Source organism: Phytophthora infestans, genomic scaffold, assembly GCF_000142945.1.
Source record: "Phytophthora infestans T30-4 supercont1.9 genomic scaffold, whole genome shotgun sequence".
NCBI lineage: Eukaryota > Oomycota > Peronosporomycetes > Peronosporales > Peronosporaceae > Phytophthora > Phytophthora infestans.
The window spans coordinates 1,062,899-1,071,910 of NW_003303750.1; the positions used below are offsets into that span (position 1 = coordinate 1,062,899).

Here is a 9,012-nt window from a genome sequence, read left to right on the forward strand (position 1 = left end):
GGCGATATTTAGGATTCGGAGGCTTTCATTGGTAGTTTAGGGAGGTGGTATTCGCCGGCACCCCTCCGCAATTCGCCAGAAGGTATATTAAATTAAAGAGTACTATAGCCAAAACCCAAATGACTAAGAACGAGGTTTGGCGAAATCAACAGCACAAGGCACCATGAGAACGCCTTTCCTTTATGTTGGTCACACTAAATCAGTTTTCATCACCGACAGCCATCCATGAGCCGCCGGCCAGATCGCACAATTGAATTCAAGTCCTCCCCTCATGGGTGCCCCTGCCAAGATCGCTATGCTCAGTAACCTGTGGAACCGTTCCTCGTCCGACGCTGCTTTTTAAGTGATGATGAAGTCGACAGGGCCCTCCGCAATGCTGCTGATCTACCTGAGAACAAGTGGTTTTATGTCTACCGATAACGGGGAGCACAGGCAGGCCTTCCTGAAAATATTAACGCCAATCCAGCTACTTTTCGACTTATTTACGAGCCCCTCGTAGACTTTTTGTCGAGAATGCACCCTTCGTGGACTGTGACAAGCCGTGCGGTATTGTAGAGATTATCCAGGGTAGCGCCCCGGAGCACCTCCATCGCGATTATCAGCAGACTGATACCGCCGCCGCCATTGAAAACCATGAATGGGTACAGTCCATCGTGATGGTGGCGCTGCGCTCGAGTACGAAAATGCTGGTCGTGCCGGAGTCAATGATATCCCATGCTAGGATCTCTAATCTTTACTTACTTGGATACGCTTGGCGTGGTCATAAATCCTATCTGTCATTCGTAGATAAATCTCTGATTTTAAGGATCCTTTTTTAATCATGGATGTTGATTGACGATTTCACGGATCCTTTATGTTAATCGTGGAAATGGTTTGATGAGGTCACGGATCCTGCTAGTACATAATAGATATCACAAGGTGTGATCATAGATCGGATTTTTTGTTCGTGATTGCTGTTTTGAGCTACCACGAGTAATATCGATGAAATCGATATTACTTGATGTAGCGACGGCCGTGGCCGCAAACGACGTCGTGATGCACCCTCTCCACACCTTAAACCTGGTATGGAATAAATCCATAAGATGTGAAAATTATGTGTTGAATTTGTGGCTATGAATGCCTATATTGTGCTTTGCATATGAAATGTTATCCATTTTAGCTTTCTAATACAGCGTTTGCTGGATGGGTAAAACCGACTCTAACAAAACGGACTTGATCTTATTTAGACTTTAACTCAAAGTAACGACCCCAGCGTGGCGACCATCTTTGGAGGTTTCGTCAATGAATATGAGCTGCTCCGGGTGCGAGTATAATGCACGGGGTTTAGCTTTGTAGTTTGCCACCTAGCGATAAAATAAAACCAATTATTAATGTCAAATTTACTATATCTGAAAAAAACGCTGAACAAACTCACCTCAAGAGGAACGCTTTCACGGGCTGCCCTCGTCAGGACGTTTCTAGCTAGACCCAAATCAATATGTAGCGCCCGGCAGAGAATCGAAAGTGAAACATGTGTCACTGTTGGATGTTCGTCTTGTAAATATTACTGCAGCTCTTCCAGATAGAAGGTAGGATGGCCATAATCGTACTGCCTTACAATAGCTACGACGTCCTAGGTCAACGGGAGGTGTGTGTGGGTTCGTTTTCTTCGTATACCACGTCTTTCTCCAGAACAAGACTGTACCTGTGAAAAGTAGTGCGTGGCTTTGGTCCAAAGAGGTCATTAATGAACCCTACGTTAATTCCGTAGACGTGTAGAACTGAAACAGCTCGCCAACGAAAGTCCGCAGAGTACGTCATGGGTGCTGAAGTCTTGGGAAATCTGTGTTAGTTGAGAAAAGTCGGAAATGCACTTTGATCTGCGCAATTCGAGGTTACAAAAGCTACAACAGCAGCATTAACTGAGTTGATCAGCTCTGATTTTGAGGTTGGCTGTGTGAGTAACACGCTGACGACGAGATTTTTCATTTCTAACCGAAATAGTGAGCCGACTTTTGGCAATCATTTTTGCCAAAATACACGCAAAGCACAATAAATGAAAATAATTTTAGGCTGCTTTCAAGTGCAAATCGGGGACCCAGTCACGTGTAGACCACAAAGACTGGCTAGGTTCTCTTCCGTGTGAGCCTCCAACGTACGCACCACGACCCACTCTGTTTCAGCGGCCAAGCGGCGAGCTCGCACTGACTTGCTGCTGGAAGGTCAGCATGTTGCGGATAGAAGGAGAGCACGAGGATCTTCAAGATGCTCGTACGCGAGTTCGACGCCACCCAGGCGCAGACGGACGAAGCAACCGAGACCTCGGACGTGAAACACTCCTTCTCTTTCATGTACAACCGAACGTAGAAGTGATATTAGGGCACTAAATTCCTAGATCCCAATGGTAAATATGGCTTTGCCCAACTTCAACTAGACCGAAACGTTTTTTTTTATTTGATTGGCATCTTTATTTTAAAGCTAACCAATCAGATATACGCATGAGCAGGGTGTCGAGAGCGTGGTGTAGCAGGACGTCCAGCGTAAAAGTTGACGTCAAGGGTCGGGACGTTGACAGTACTATCAAGCTCATGCGACGGTACTATGCACCGTCGCATGAACATCTTTAACAGGTCGCGCCTTGCGTCAGACGGTGAACGTGACTTCAAAGAGTCGCAGAGTCTCCCGCGAACTCATCCCAACCGTCACCGAGGGTTTGTTCCGTAGATGGTCAGTTCTTGGCGTAGTGTTCTGGTATCCTAAGCGACTTGTGCCGAAAAGTCCAGTTTGTAATGACTCAAAAAGGAATCGAGCAGCTGAGCGCCCGTCGCCGAACCCTTGTCCTCGTCAAGAGAGCCGTGTAAGTACTCCGAGCGACGCTGAAGCTACTCAACCCACGATGCAAACAAACACAAGATCGCAAGCGTCAAGTGAAGGGGCCAGTGCCAATACACCGGCTGAGTTAGTGTAACGGGGGTACATGGTGTGGAACACACAGGGGTACGAAGTACCCGGAGTGCTAACAAACTCTCAGTACATAAGTTGGAGAGTTAACAAGGTCTCTCAGTACGTTGGCTGAAAGCCACACGCTCTGCATTTGATTAGGGTTAACTATGCTAGATAGTTAAACAGATACATTTACCCCCAGGCGGCTTGGCCGCAATAATAGTAAAAAAAAACACTTCTCATTTTGAAGCATAAAAAATAAGGTATTAACTTTGAGCCCTGGTCTTCTTGGGCCGTAAGTTCCTTTGGATAAGGGACTTAGTATTAGTGACTCTTTGAGTCGAACGTCTTCCTCTGACGCTATAGATACGGCAGCCGCGCTGCACTTGGTAGCAATCGTAGTCAATCCCGCTCCTGAGTCGGTTGACAGTATCCTCTGCGAGAATGGAACACCCCGTGTTCGCGAATTTGCATCCGGCGCAGCAGGACGTGCTTACTAAGCGTATGTCCTTGCTTGGCCCGGAGGGCGTGGCTCATCTTGCATCGCAAGGTCCAGAGGCGGTCACCGCCAGTCTGCAATCGCTCTCCCGCTACGAGAACGCGCTGTTGGGGCACGTGCAAGAGAAGATAAGCGCCGCAACGGCGGCGGCGTAGATGATGCGTGAAGAGTCTATGAGACTGAAACCGCTCATGGTGAGCGTAAAAACCTTCGAGGGGAAGGATGGAGAGAAACTCCTTCTCTGGGCCCGTAAGGTCGAGATGGCCATGGGATAAGCCCCGCTCCAGTCTGAGCATCAGCGCGTGGCGCTGGCTATCTTCGGGCTTGGAGGTCGCGCTCGCGAATGGGCACTAACGTGCGGAACGTCTGTTGACGCTGCATTTCCCACTTGAAATCAGCTGAAGCAACATATTTCGCGCGTGCTCGCGCCGCCTAATCATGCGTACCGTATCCGGTCGAAGTGTCTTGCTACCCGCCTGGGTAAGAAGGCTTTAATGGACTATGTCCAAGAGTTGAGAACTCTTATCGCCGGAATGGCGGCGGGCCCTCGTCCGGACTGGTCAGCGTGACCGTGTTCATGGAGGAACTTCGTGTGAGCGCAGCTCGAGCGGAAGTGTTCCATGTACACTCTAACTCTTTCGGAGAGGTGGTGGATGTGGCTTTGAATGCCGAGCACAACTTCGGGTCGACTCGACCTGGTTGGAGCGCCGGTAGCGCAAGCTCTTCGAGCGGTCCGGAGCCGATGGACCTCAACTATGCTGATGCCGAAGAAGCGGAGCTTCTTGCTGCGGAGCAGCGCGCCGGTATCCGCCGATGCTTTCTGTGCAATAGCACTAAGCACTTGAGGGCCTATGGCCCTCTGCGCAAGAAGCGCAAGGCTCCGGCGAGCCAACACTCCGGGTCATCGCCGGGAAACGGCAACTCCCAGTAGGCGCGGGCGGCCTACTGGGGAAGAGCTGAGTTTTGTTGTGCCTCGAGAAGGTAGAGAGCAATGGGGCCAGTCCCGAAGGGAGCTGAGCTCTTTTACGAGAAGGGTGTGTACAAGCCGGGCTTGCTGGTCGTTCAAGCGAACGTAAAGGGCTATGCAAAGCCATGGAGAGTCTTGATTGACTCGGGAGCCTCGGTCAACTACGCCCGTGGCTCAACTCTTGAAGGGAGTCAGCTGTATGCTGAGGCACTGGAAGTGCCAACGAGAGATACGATCTCTGTCCGTCTCGCGACGGGGACACTGGTAACTGTGTCGGAGGTCTCTGTCGACCTTGGAGTGAAGTTTGAGAACTTCGATAGCGTGTAACGCTGTTTGGTCATAGACCTGAATGCGAGGTATGACCTCATCCTTGGCATGGCATGGCTGGAATGCCATGAGCCATGGATTGACTAAAAGTCGAAAACGCTGGGTGCGTCGCACCCTGCTCCTAGTGGAGCTTTAGTGAGTCATGAACTTACCTCTGCTAGGAAGCAGAAGCGCTTTTGGCGCGAGCATGAGGCCGAGGCGGTCGTAGTGCAGGACATTGGTACGTCCGAAATTGTTAGCAACGAGGTTGCCGTTTGCCCTGAGGGCGTACGTGGTGCGGCACGTTATCCGCAGAGCGGTGCAGGTCAGGTCAATAACCAACTGCTGGGTCATGGTGAGGACGAACGCGGAGTGGCGCGTAATCCATTGGGTGGTACGGATCTGGTTGATGATCTACCGCTGCGTGGTCCGAGGGTCGCGATCGCCGCGAGTCGAGGCATCATGGGCGCGGCCCAGGAGATGCAGGTGAAGCAACATCTAGCTCACTGCGTGAGGGTCAAGGACCTCTTGGCTCTCAGCCGAGTGTCTTGCGAGACACTGTATCCTCTGCGAGGAGTGAAAGTGCTGCTGCAACCGGTGGTGATGATGGAGATGTCGCCACACCGCCCTCGGCCGGCCGGTCTCGGTCACGGAGGAAGAGGAGGAGAAGACGCAGGGCGTCTGTGACGTCTCCGACGTCGGAAGAGGTGTCCAACTTGACGAGCGGTGAAGCTCCACGTGATTGCTGTGAACAGCTGTACACACTCGTGAACGGAGTGACGGGGGGAGTTCGAAGGCGACATTAGCCTTGACACTCTACCCGCTGCAGATGCTCTGCTAGTGCTGGACGATGTGTCCATCGCCGAGTTTGGCGAATCCTTGAAGGCAGGCGCGCTAGCCGAGGTGGTCCTGCTAGGACCTGAGGAGGAGTTGAACCCCTCATCCGTGGACGACGCGGTACTAGAGGACACCAAGAAGGCGCTGAGCGCAAGAAGTGGATCGGCGGTCCTAAAAGAGCCTTCGGATCCCTTCTATCCTGTGGTGAAGGAGTATGGAGACGTTGTTTCGAAAAGCCCACCGATGGGCCTCCGGATCGAAGCGTGTGTCTTGAGATTGACCTGGTTCCTGGAACCAAATACTGCGTGACAAGGAAATGGCCTTTGCCGAGAGAGCAGTGTCACGTCATTGACGCATTCTTCCGTGCAAAGCACGGGGCAGGGATGGTGCGTTAGAGTAAGTCTCCGCATTCGACACCCACGTTCTGTGTCAGAAAGCCGAACGGCAAGTGGCGCATTGTTCATGCTTTTAACAAGCTAAATGTGGCCAATATCCCGACGCAAACGCCGACTCCTCGCAAGGATGTTCTGCAGAACAACGTGGTAGGTTGTACGTTGTACAGCGCGCTCGGCTTAGTCGATGGTTACTGCCAATTGCTCATGAGAGCGAGCAACATTCCGCTGACAGCGGTGAGTACTCCGAGCGGTATGCTCTGGGAGTGGCTGGTCATGCCCCAGGGGCTGTCGAACGCACCAGCAACGATCAATCGTCTTGTGATGCAGTTGTTTAGGCCCCACCGGTCGTACGCTCAAACGTACTTTGACGATACATTCGTCCATAGTCGTGCTGAGCACGGAACATCATACGTGGAGAACCACATTTACCACTATCGAGCGGTGCTCGAGTGAATGCGCACTAATAAGGTTTTTGCCAACTTGGACAAGTGCGTATTCGGCGCGGAGGAAATGCCTTTCCTCGGGTGCTTCATTGGGAAGTGAGGCGACCGAGCACATCCTGCGCTGAGGCGCCACCATGGCGTGCGACAGCGTCGCCAGGCGTAGGGTGCCTCCCACTAGAGAGGGGGCAAACAGGTCAGTAGTGGAGCTCAGGCTCTGACCAGTGGCTGCAGCTGCCAGCTCGTACGAATGAGCGGTGCTCGCAGCGGGAGCAGGAGGTGGAAAAACATTGTGGTGTTAGAAACATGGCCCCGAAGGAAGCAGGTGCTTCGTCTTGGGCTGAACAAGGTTCAGGCACAAGCGTCCTGATAGATGCATAGTTGTTTTGACACAACTTGCTCTAAGAGCATGATCCAGATGTGGATGCGCTGTAACAGCGAAAGTGGCGTCCCGGGCGGGGATCGAGCCATTAGCCTTTGGCTTTCCAGGCCTATTGAGCTATAAGGGCGATGCCCCTAAGTTTGTTCGAGTACGGACTACTCATGATATGAGAGGGCCCGAGTGGAATCGAACCACCGACCTGTGGCTTCCAAAGCCAAAGCTCGACCACTGAGCTAAAACGATGTCGCCCTAAGCTTGTTTAAGCATGGGCAGCAGTTCATGGAACGATAGGGCTGTACCTTGGTGGGCTCGAACCACCGACCTGTGGCTCTGAAAGCCAACGCTCAACCATTGAGATTAAAGGGTGTTGCCCTTAAGCTTGTTTAAGCGCGGACAATCGTTCATGGAACGAGAGGGCTACGCCCTGGTGGGATCGAACCACCGACCTATCGCTTGTGAAGCGAGTGCTCAACCGCTAAGCAGTTGTCGAGGGCCCGAATGAGTCAAGCCCATAGCTCTAAGCGGTTTGCAGCTCTTGGAGTAGGCGCGGAGCGCGAGCGTAGGTCTGAGACCACTTGAGAGTAAGATGCGCACTAAGCATGAAACATTGGCCCGTGGGCCGACGACGAGAAGTTGGGCATCAACAATGCGTATGCGTTTGTGAGCTCACGGAGCTGTACAGCGCTGGTGTGAGATGTAGTAACCCCCGCCGTCTTAACAAGACGTGACCTCGCTGAGGAAAGTTTCGAGAACGGTATGTTCTCATCTTAGTGGGGGAGAGTGTAACGGGGTTACATTGTGTGGAACACACAGGGGTACGAAGGACCCGGAGAGTTAACAAACGCTTAGTACATAAGCTGGAGAGTTAACGAGGTCTCTCAGTATGTTGGCTGAAAGCCACACGTTCTGCATTTGATTAGGGTTAGCTATGCTAGATAGTTAAACAGATACAATTACCCCTAAGCGGCTTGGCCGCAATAATAGTAAATAAAAACACATCTGGTTTTGAAGCAAAAACGTTAAGGTATTAACTTTGAGCCCTGGTCTTGGGCTGTAAGTTCCTTTGGATAAGGAATTTAGTATTAGTGACTCTTTGAGTCGAACGTCTTCCTCTGACGCTAAATCTACGGCAGCCCCGCTGCAGTTAGCCTCCCCGGCTACTGATGCTGCTCAAGATTTGGCTGGATCGGAGACCATGTTCATGTAGCAACTACTAGCATGCATAACGCAGCAGCAACAGCAGTATCATGCTCAGATGCAAGCGCAAATACAAGCCCAAATGCAACAAGCTAGTGCGAGATTCGAATATCGCGTTGCCGCTAGGGGTGAGCAGAAGAAGAAGGACCCTCCGATGTATGAAGGAAAGTATGGTGAATACATTGAATTGTGGAGCTTTGCCACTGAGCCGTACTAAGCAAGCAGACTTGAGCTAATGGAGGCAGATTCGTCAGGCTTCGTGACGATAATCGCCAGCAACTTAGGCAAGTCAGTGCTGAACTGGTATCGCGCTTTTATAGCCGAATGTGAGAGAGTGAGTATGAGCCCCACATGGTTGTTGTTTAAGCAACAACTGCGCACGTGATTGCGACCAGAACCGTCAAGTACGATCTTTACGAGAGGATGTTTCGTCTCAAACAGAGCGAGGCTTCCACGAGTATGTCTCCGAGTTTCACGACATACTGTCGCAGACAGAATTGACGATCAGTGAGTTGGAGAAACGTTCCTTTTTTTAAAACGGATTACGTGACGAAACAGCAAAGAAGATCAAAGAAGCGAGTTCATCAACGCTACAATAAGTCATTAAAATTGCTTCGAGTTTGCGCACTACTCAGCAAAACCTCCTCGAGCACCTTCGAACCTTCAAAAGGATCGTCGGACTCGGGGCACCGCTCGCCTAAATCGAAACAGCAGAACAACAAGCGCTACGAAAAGAAGAAGGGCGAGAACGATGATCGGAAGAAGACAGTTACGTGCAGAAATTGTAACAAGGTTGGTCACATTTCTCCAGATTGTACTCAGCCAAAACGTACGGAAGCAAACCGGTACATATAGGGCGCAGTATGTGCGATCCTAGAGGCTGAAGCTCGAGCATTTAGGACGGAAGCCCAAGTGAGACCCGTCACGATTTTCATTGACAGCGGCAGTAGCCTCAATGGGGTAACTGAGGAGTTAGTGAAAAAGCTTGAGTTGGATGTCACTGAAGGTGGCATGAGTAGTTGGATGGATCTTCCTCATACGTCGAAGATGGTGGATCCCGCGCCGGT

At 51.3% G+C, this 9,012-nt stretch overlaps 1 non-coding gene and 1 pseudogene across 2 annotated transcripts; both read right to left on the minus strand.

Moving 5' to 3' along the window:
• Positions 1-6,918: 6,918 nt before the first annotated feature.
• Positions 6,919-6,991, minus strand: PITG_26269 (annotated as a pseudogene). The gene has a single exon. The product of its transcript is annotated as a tRNA-OTHER (tRNA).
• A 51-nt stretch (positions 6,992-7,042) lies between these two features.
• On the minus strand, positions 7,043-7,115 carry PITG_26270. The gene has a single exon. It is a non-coding gene; the product is annotated as a tRNA-Sec (tRNA).
• Positions 7,116-9,012: the final 1,897 nt, after the last annotated feature.